The sequence below is a fragment of the Canis lupus genome, chromosome 4 (assembly GCF_003254725.2).
Source record: "Canis lupus dingo isolate Sandy chromosome 4, ASM325472v2, whole genome shotgun sequence".
Taxonomy (NCBI): Eukaryota; Metazoa; Chordata; class Mammalia; order Carnivora; family Canidae; genus Canis; species Canis lupus.
The window spans coordinates 13,662,725-13,673,100 of record NC_064246.1 but is presented as its reverse complement, the minus strand read 5'-3'; the positions used below and the strand labels follow the sequence as shown (position 1 = coordinate 13,673,100).

Below are 10,376 nucleotides of genomic sequence, written 5' to 3'. Positions count from 1 at the left end.
ACTGTTACATGGGCAAGATGCCCCAATTAGTGGGACTGGTGGGACAGCTGAGTTGACTGGTCTGATCGTTGAGCTACATTCTAGAGTTGATAGAAATCCCATCAAGTTTTGAAGACCAATCTTCCTGTTGGTGACTTCTGCGAGTTGTTCTAGCTCTGCTCTTAGAGTGATACATAGTCAGTCTTTCCATTCTTCAGATGACACTGATCTAGTATTTGAAAGTTACTCTGGACTCTGCTTTTGTTCTATCTTCACTTCTCCAAGGCAATGGCCTACTTTCTCCAAGGCTGTGCCTACTTTCTTCCACTGTGCATTCTACCGAGTAGTTTCCAGATATTTCTTTAGCCTACATTGCTTCTCTGGGCATTTTTTAATTTGTGTAGGACCCTTATAAAATGGCCTAGGGCTGTATACAATACTTCAGATGTGGCCTGCCCATGGGCCTATACTTAAAGGTCACTGATTACAGACAGATAAATAGATATTTACATCTATACATACTTATGCTTATCTGTGTATCTTTGTATATATAAGGACTTAACAGGTACACATACAGAGACAGACACTTTTTTAACAGTGACACTGCTGTTTTGATACATATGCTCTTAAGTCTTTAACAACTCTGAAGAACACAGTGTTCTATTAGGTCAGCCCCCAGAAAGGTCATAGTGGTGACATGATCTCTTACTCCGGCTGTAGGGCTGGACATGGACACCAGGGGTGGTGATGACCTATTGTATTTGGAGGCCTTCCAGAAGAACTAAGTCTGTTAGCCCAGGGAAGGGACATAAAGAACCTTACAAAGATAACCTTGAAAGGTTTCCCTTTTTTGAACATTTATGTGGCATTGAATACTTTGTTTGATATTCCACAGGTGTTAAGAGCTTTGTTTTCTCTTAGATTTCCAATAATTAAAAAAATAGACATAAATCCTTCAAACATTGTTTTTACCCATTCTTTATTTATAATGACCTCTCTCCTGCCTTCTCTCATTTTTCTCCTTCTAATCCCTCCAAAGCATACTACAGTATGCTTTATTCCAACAAGTGAAAGTCCTAAAAGAGAAATAGTTCACATACATATGTGAGGCCTGACAATGAGGGCTTAGAAGAAGTCTATAATCATTTAGGAGAGAACAGCTTTAGTAGCACAGGTTTGCCATAGCTTGCTCAGAGAAGCTGTTTGTTTATTTTGTAAAGAGGCAATAGAGAGAAGGAAACACTGAGCTTCAATAATAAAATGACCTTTCTTCTGAATAGATGAGCTTCATAAGTTAAAATGATTCAGGGCTCTGTCTAATATCTGGGGAATAGAGTCCTCTGTTTCTGAAGACAGATGTGATTATGACACACAGTCAACAATGTTTTCTTCATGATTGTTTGGCTTGACTTTGGGGTTTTCTGGGAGGGAAAGGGAGAGAAAGGGTTGAGGACTTGGACAATAATAGGAATTAAATGGGAATGTATTTGTGGTTCAATGTCTCTATTACAGAGTTTTATTGTTGGCTTAGGTAAAATATCATTTGGAATTTATCATAAGAAAGTCTCCTAGGCCTTTTGGTAGACCATTCTCAAATTAAAGGATACAATCTGAGTCTCGTGAGGTTGTTTTTCATTAACTTAACAGAAAAACCATACTCATAGAATGAGGAACTGAAGCCAGGATGTGGGTTTCTTAAGCTACCATAATAGTACAGTTTAGAATGTGGTACATATAGTACAGTTAGTTTATAGATAGTTCTTTTATGACATTCAAAATATGACTCTGTCTGTTCTAAAACAAGTTTTGGTTTAAGTACTTAGGTGATTCTAACAGCTCTGTGACAACAATACCAAACGTATATAGTCATGAGTAGGGAGGATGTCCCATGCCCATGCCTCTCAGATATAAGAAATAAGAAAGAGAGAAAGAAAGAAAGAAAGAAAGAAAGAAAGAAAGAAAGAAAGAAAGAAAGAAAGAAAGAAAGAAAAGGAAGGGAGAGGGGAGGGGAGAGAAAGAAAAAGAAGAGAAAAGAAAAAGAAAAGAAGGGAAGAAAAGAAAAAAGGAAAAAAATTGGGAAAGAGAAATTAGTTGGGCAAAAGAAAAACTGGATGGCAGGCTGGCCTTCAACATGTACTGGTAAGTCATTCAATTTTTATGTGTCTCAAATGTTAAATATTTAAAATGGGAACAAATGTATCAAATCTACCACCTTACTAGGATTAAACTGAGAAAAATAAAGCATACAATACCGAAGAAATATTCTAGGGAAAGAAAAAACAAATTCACAAGGATATTTAGTCTGTATTAGCTGGAATATGTTGCTGTTCTCATGTGTCAGATGCTGTACTTGCTGTACTTAGTAATTTACTGATATTATCTAATTTAATCCTCATGATAGACTTAGGAGGTAAACATTGTTATAATGCCTACTTCATAGATAAGGAATGGAGGTATCAACAGGATCATAGGAAGTGAAGGAGCTTGGATTTGGATCTAGTTTGTCTAGCACCAGAACTAGCTCTTCAATGTATTATCTAGCCCCTGCTAGATTATAAAACATTCTTGGTTAATATGGGAAAAGGTCCTGATCTGTAATATTACAGAGTGGTTTCAAGGCTTAATACTCAATGGATAAGCCACTAATGTCATGGCTTATAGCTCTGAGGTGGCCTCCAATGATCTCCACTTCTTAATATTCATGCCCTTTTGTAATGTCCTCCCCTTAGGTGTGAGGGATTTCATGAGTCACTTCTAAATGAAATGCAACACAAATGAAAAGATGTCATTTCCAAGATTAGGTTATAAAATAACTATGGCTTCCATCTTTGGGCATTCTCTCTCACTCTCTCTTGGATCACTTCATTCCGGGGGAAAGCCATCTACCATGTTGTGAGGCAAGGCAGCCTCGTGGTGAGATAAGGTCTGCTAATGGTCACATGAATGATACAGATCTTCTGGGGTCTGCCGACAGCCATGTGAATGACTGTAGACGCAGATCTTGCCCTAGCTGAGCACTGGGGTAACAGTAGCCTTGGCCAAAATCCTGACTGCAGCCTTGTGAGAGACCCAAGAAACCTCTCCTGGATTCCTGACCCACAGGAACTGAGAGATAACAAATATGTGTCATTTTCAGCCAGTAAGTTTTGTAGTAATATTTTATGCAGCAATAAACAAAATATTTTATGCAGCAATAAAATAAAAATAAAATAATGGAGTAATATTTTATGCAGCAAAATAAGCAATAAATAAAATAAAATATTTTATGCAGCAATTAAATAAGCAATTTATTTAAATAAATAAATCTATGCAGTAATATTTTATGCAGCAAATGTTAATGAAGTGGCTGATTAAAGAAATGGAACTTTCCCAAGCATCCCTCCTTCAACTCCTTCAATAAATGCTCACTGAGTTCTTACATGCCAGGCATCAGATATGGTCCCTGCCTTCATACTGCTGAGCATCTGATAAGTTGTATACTGGAGGGAGACATTTTTTTAAATCATTAAAAATCAACTTCTTTCTGAAGAAAGGAGTAGAAATAGACAATATAGAGCCAGCCAGAAGGACTTCAATTCCAGTCTCCAGATACAAGATATGGGGCAAATAATTTCTCTGAGCTTTAGTTTCTTCATCTGAACAAGAGATGATACTATCTCTGAAAAGTTTGTGGGATTAAATAAAAGAAGGCATGAAAAACATCTGTCATGAATTAGGAGCTCAGCAAACAACAATTCTATTACTCTTATTGGCCTTTGAAAAGTAGAGAGTAATCATCCATATTTTGCAGGATTGTTCACTTTATAAAATATATGTATGGGTGTCTAGGTGGCTTGTTTGGTTAAGCATCTTTGGCTCAGGTCATGATCTCAGGGTTCTGGGATCAGGCTTAGCAGGGAGCCTCCTTCTCCCTCTCCTCCCTGCTCCTACTCTCTCATTATCTCTCTCGCTGTCTTTGTTTCTGTCTGCCAGATAAATAAATAAAATCTTTAAAAAAATAAAGATATATGTACATAAAATGTTTAGCACAGAGCAAAGTCTATTTTATATGCATCCAGAATAGTAATTACCCTTAGTTTCTATAGACCCTATAAGTCAGATCACGGCTATAGAATATGAAAATAATTTTATTAAAAAAAAACTTTTATGGGTTCTAATTTTAATTTAAAAATAATTTATCCATTTTATTTGTCCATTTTATTTCTTTTGCAGAGGTCCTCACTATGAGCCAATGGAAGAGATGAAAAACAAGAATAGGATGAGATATCTAAATTTACAACAAAGCAGGGTGAAAGCTGGTTAATGGAGATCAGAATTCTGGGGTTCTCTGCTAGCCTCAGTGACCACCAATGTCTACCACCAAAGTGAGCATCAAGTGGATTCAGTCTCATGAGTACTATGTAGCTTATAATTAATGGTCCCTTAATACAATTATTTTATAAGGAACATTTCTATCATATGACAACATAAAGGATTTAATGTTCCACGTGAATTTCCTAGAATTTAACCAATATGCATCAACATGGTAATGACTAGAGTAATATGTAAGAACAGAAAGACAGACACACACACACACGCACACACACACATACCTTGCCCAAATGAGAAGTGAAAAATCACTATTAGAGTATATTGGATTTTATTTCTAGAGGAACTAAATATGGCCACTAGATGGCACTGGAGTCTGATTTCGTCTTTCTAGTTCCAGAACCATCTCTGGGAAAAACAACTGTAAGACTATCATAAATTTTCTGAGTCAGTTACTTGCTTATCTGATATGATGCAAGGTATAAGACATTTTGATATTCTTTTTCAAGTTACTGGCAATCTTCTGTCAATAAATGAACATACTGCCAACTCAACTTGAAGCAAACTGATCTTGTCCAGACAAGTGAGTTTTGTGATTCCTTGAAGAGCTTCCTATAAGTAAATTTAAGTTTCCACAAATGAAATAGATTATAATTTCAAATGAAAAAAGCACGATATGCCTCTCCCAAAGTGCTGACTCTAGCTCTCCATTTCCTCTAGCACATCTAGGGTAATGCCTAGAAATCCATTCAACACACTTGTGCCAAGACAAGTGTTCCAGGGTCCACTTAGGTACTACGAGGCAGTTGGGCACCTCTTTGTGGAATTTACATTCTGGTGGAAAAGCCAGACAATAAGCAAATGAGTAGATACAATTATTATATATGCCATGAAGAAAATCAGTGGCTAACATGGTAAGGACAGTGGGGTCAAGAGGAGGTGCGTTTGATGAGGCGGTTAGAAGTCTTCTCTGAAAAGGTGAAATTTGAGCTAGAACTAGAATAAGATAGAATCTACCACAGAAAGAAGGTCAGCATGGTAGAAGGAGCAAGGGGGGAAGGGGAAAGAGGTAAGAAAGGAGCTGGGAGAGGCAGGTAAACCGAGTCTAAGAGAGACTTAGAGTTTGTCTAAGGGAGACTGCAAGTTTGTATTTCATCTTGTTATGTGAGTCACTGAAAGGTTTTAAGCAAGCAAATAGCACATTTGATTTACATTTTAAAAAGATCATTCTGGCTGCCAGTGGGCAATGGATTATATGACACAGGATAATAACAGCAAGTGCTCACTATATGTCTATTAAAGGAATGAATGAACAACTATGTCCACTGTGGCTAACACCACTAGGTGCTTATTATTCATTGAAATTCATTTTATCACATTGATAGAGTTAATAACACTCTTAAGATAATAGTTCTCAAGCTTTAGCATCCATCAGAATGAACTAGAGCACCTATTAAACACAGATTGCTAGGCTACACCCTTAATCATACTTTTAGACATTACTTCCTCCCTCCACAGCTTCTGATTCAGGAGATTTGGGTGGGGCCCAAGAATCTGAATTTCCAACAAGTTCCCAGATGATGCCGATGTCACTGATCTGAGGACACTTGGAGACCCACTGCCAGAAGATGGTGAGCGTTAAATGCCATCAGCTATTAAAATAAAAACAAACACAACGGGGAGAACTTAGTTCTCTTATGGTTCAGGCTTCTGGATCTTAGAGACCACATTCATCCTTCTCTTGTTTTACTAATGTGGGAAATATTTTTTCTCTGGACAAGGATAAAGTCTTCCTTACTAATAGAGCCTCATTTTTGTTCAGGGTTATTGTGTCCAGCTCCACAGTTTAAGTCAGGATTGGCTTAGACCAAATGTGGCAGCCCCATTCCCCTAAGCCAGATACTCACTATCCCAGCCTCCCTTGAATAGCCGTGGGACACCAGTCTAACCAAGGAAAAATAATAGCAGTGTACTAAAGGTTCTAGGAGACTTTCCTCCCTAATAAAAAGGAGAGTAGGGAGAAAAGAGCCTTTATTAATAGGAGTTCTGGTCAGTAAATACTCTCATGTAGAAAGAGCCGCAATTTCAAAAATGTTAATACTTGTCAGGCAGTGGTGTGCTGGTAAGTGCTTAACAACAGGCTCTTGGCAATAAAAAAAAAAAAAAAAAAAAAAGAGGGGGGGCAGCCAATTGCTAATTTCCACAGCGTAAATGCTCCTAAATGGGTAATTTTAAGGTACCTAGTGAAGTCACTGAACAAAAATGTGAAGAGATGGTAATGATAGGTTCTCACAAGCTAGTATGAGCTGGCTCCAGCAAACCACTGCCAGGGATTTTAAAACCTAAAGGTACAGTACACCTTATCTTGAAATGTAAAGAAAGCAAGCCTAATCTTTCATGTTCCTGTGCACATAATCTCTCCCAAATCCAAAAGCATAGTGTCTCACACAAAAAGACACCCAGATTTGTGGTTGATGAGGAGCCCCCTTGCCATGACTATTTACGTTTTATTGAAATGTAAGCATAAAAGTAATTCTCTACAGAATTGTATTCATTGTTTATAGAAGTATCTTAGAGGGCTGGAGTCTTTCTAAGGTTCTTCCACAAATTACCTTCTTATTCAGTTGATTCTCCTTAGTGCTAAAAGAAAATAATCCTTAAAACAAAGGAAAGCAAACTTTATTTGAGGGGTACCTCTGAGGAATCAGCATCCAGGTCCTTCTGTAGAGCAGTCACCAATTTCCTCCTCTCCCCCACATCCCAATACTCAAGCTTCTGCTCAGTCCAATACTCAAGCTTCTGCTCAGTCATGTTCGAAGTTTCAATAACTTACAAATTTTTCTAGCAAATCGTTCCTGATCCTCACTGGACATCATACTCTGCCCTCTATCAAAAATAGTTTCTCCTAGGCTCTCTCTACCCTCATTGTGTTGCCTTGGTATGCACAATGCCTCTGCCTAGAGTGCTCATTCAGGATTTCCCAAACTTTGTGGATTACCAGAACAACATGGGAAAGTTACCAATACAGATTCCTAGATATCACTCCTTGATCTACTGAATCAGAATCTCCAATAGAAGGAGCCTGGAAATACATGATTTCAAACAAATACTCTGATAATTTCTATCTGAAGTTTTTAAAAAAACTATGCTTATCTGTCTCCTTTTCACTGCTCAGCTCCCTCTTCCTTCCTGGTCCCCCAAATAGGGTTACATCCTCTTCTTAATTGTTTTAGGCTAACAATATTTAGCATTACTTTTTAGCCTTTGCTCAAATGAACTTTATTGAGTATCCTTCCCATAAGATTATAAATTTTGTAAAAGTAGAAAGTGTCTTGTTTATGACTATATCTTAAGTGTCTAACACCATCCCTTACACACAGTAGATGCTCAGTAAATATAGGCTGGCTGATTGACTCATAGACCCATCTCACATCTGTGAGCCATGAAATATCTAAAGATAATGATCACTTCAATGAGGAATATGCATAAGTGCAAGCATATCTGTCTGGCCCTACAACCTAAATGCGTGTCCTTGTGCCAGTCCTATACTCAGTCTGGATCTCAATTTCCTTAGTTCTAAATGAAGCAGATTAAAAAAGAATGGATTAAAAGGGAATGCTCTTAGTGTACTTAGTTAGAACATGTTAGAGCTAAGTGTGAGCATTAGAAACCTGACATAATTGGAGAATAGATAGTCTTGTCCTAAGGCAGTATACATATTAGGTCACAGTCCATCATGGCTATAGATCCTCATTAGAGACATCTAGCCAGAAGTGCTTGCCTTCCTTTCTAGGGTGACTTTCAGTTCCTGCTGGGACAGGCCCTTGTGGTGTTGACTGGGTTGAAATCTTTCACCCTACTGTCTCCATAGGGCAAATGTTCAGCATTAGATATTTAACGCCATATGTCAACAGGGAGGCAGTGGAGGGTAGCTCCAAAAGGAGCTTTTTCAGAAGAGCACCATGTATCTGTTTTCATTTCCAAACCAAATGAGATGGATTAGGGAATAAACATAGAATTTGCATCAATTTCTTGCTTCTTAAGGATCAGACACCTTAATTTATTTTATTTTTCTATTTCTCAGTTTTTCCTGTACCAAATGCTAGCCCTTGTGGGCATCCATTCTCTTTTTGGCCATGCTCACCAGTTTCTTTGGCTAAAATTGAGAAATATGAATCTTAGGGACCGGACAGGCATTCAATACCTATATATTGCATTCATTCTATGTGCCAGATGCTGTACCAGTGAGCTAACCAAATGATCTGTCACATATGACCAATTAGAATTAGAGGTGACTTCTCTAAGTCCATTCCTGGAATTTGGAAAACAGAATTCTTAATCATAAACCCAACGGACAAAAAGACTAAGATGTTCCCAAACTGACCATAGATTATTAGAGATGCAAGAAACTGCCAGGATGCTCTAGTACCACGATTCTGAACCTTTTTCAACCTTGGTTTGAACAAAATCTTATTGGAAGTTCATTGTATAAAATGGTTACAAGCACAGCTGCTAACATTGGCTCCCGAAGAATGGAGGTCCCAGAGTCCCACCTACTTTATCACACTGATACCTGCTGAGGAGATCCCCTAAATTCAGTTTGAAAATCATGCATCTACTACAACACCTTCCTTTCATAGATGAGAAAACCTGAGTTGCAATTAAAGGCAATCACTTTCTCATCACCGTGGAACTCATCAATGAAGGAGCCAGGCCAGAACCAGGGTTTCCTGACTGCTGGTTCAGGGTATGGTTCCCTTCACCATAACACAGAATTTACTCCTTCCTAATGCATGTGATTCCTAAAATCTGTCCTCTGGTCTGTTTAGATATTTCCAGAAGGACTTGATACTAGCATTCAGGAAGGTCTTAAGGAACAAACAGAAGCCAAACTCAGCCAGTCCATTACTTAATTAAAGCCAACAGATGTATAAAAAAATGATATCCTACTCTGGGTACAGATTCAGAATCTTCATCCCCCAAATCACTTGAAAGAAGTCAGAGTAGAAATTATAAGTCTGGCAACACTATGCCCCCTTGCAGAAACATTTGGTCACTTACTTACTATAAAATAAAACTAACTCTACAAAAAGCATTCAGATATTGCCGAGGCCCTCACAGAATCATTGGAATCACCAGCAGGTTGGAAGTGAAAGGGGATTTCAAGGAGTCCAACATGTGTAAAGCTTTCCTTAGCGTCCTTTAAGAGAACGCTCTTACTTGCTTTGTATATACTATTTGATCTGACTTAAAATTCCAGTACAAGCTAGGGGCAGAAATTATCTGGGCCCAAACCAAATGAATTAGTCTAACATGATACATTAATAGGAGAGACCAAAAAGAAAAGCATTTTGTTTTACATATTGTTACCTGGAAGCATAATTTGTGACTCCCGAAGAGGATAGTTTTACTGGTTACTACTGACAGACAAATTGTATTTGTCCCTTTGTATTTACTTTACCATTAATAGAATTGACATAAAAATATACTATCCTCAGAAACGGAAGTCTGCCTTTACATTTATTTAGCCATCTTTCATGATTTTTCTTCCAGGAACCCGTCTATACATAGCAAATTTTGTTACTTTGACTTGCCGGCTGCTCCCTGCCAACCACCGTATGTATCTTTTAATTAAGTAGAAAAGAGATCTTAAAAGCTCACATAAGCCTAGGAAACTCTATTTCTGGCTGACAGCAATGTCTCCTCATTTGCTAGCAAAAGCACAGATTGACAGAATAGAATAGATCAAGAAAATTGATCGTTACTCATATGCTGGATTGAGTCAATATATGTAAATCCATCCCTATTGCTGGCAGGCACTGAGATGCTTGCCATGCAGAACAGACACAGTTACAGCCTGTTTTCTAGTCCAAATGCCAGCTTTTTGCTTTAATGCAGCAAAACTACAGTTATGTACTCGGAAAGCTCTTTTGTATTCATAACAACTGCAGTTTGAATGTGGTTCAGGACAGAGAAACTGTATTTACGAGCCACCATCTCTTCTGACTCAATACAATTTGCAGTAAATACAGTTTAAGTTAGAGCGATGGTATAGATGCTCTGGGAATTTTCTTTGTGGTTTTACTACA

At 37.9% G+C, this 10,376-nt stretch overlaps 1 long non-coding RNA gene across 1 annotated transcript; it reads left to right on the top strand.

Annotated features, from left to right (window-relative positions):
* Nucleotides 1-1,976: 1,976 nt before the first annotated feature.
* Nucleotides 1,977-10,376, top strand: LOC118354523 (uncharacterized). Its single transcript, XR_004815182.2, has 4 exons — nt 1,977-2,118; nt 4,192-4,343; nt 5,806-5,918; nt 9,841-10,376. It is a non-coding gene; the product is annotated as an uncharacterized LOC118354523 (long non-coding RNA).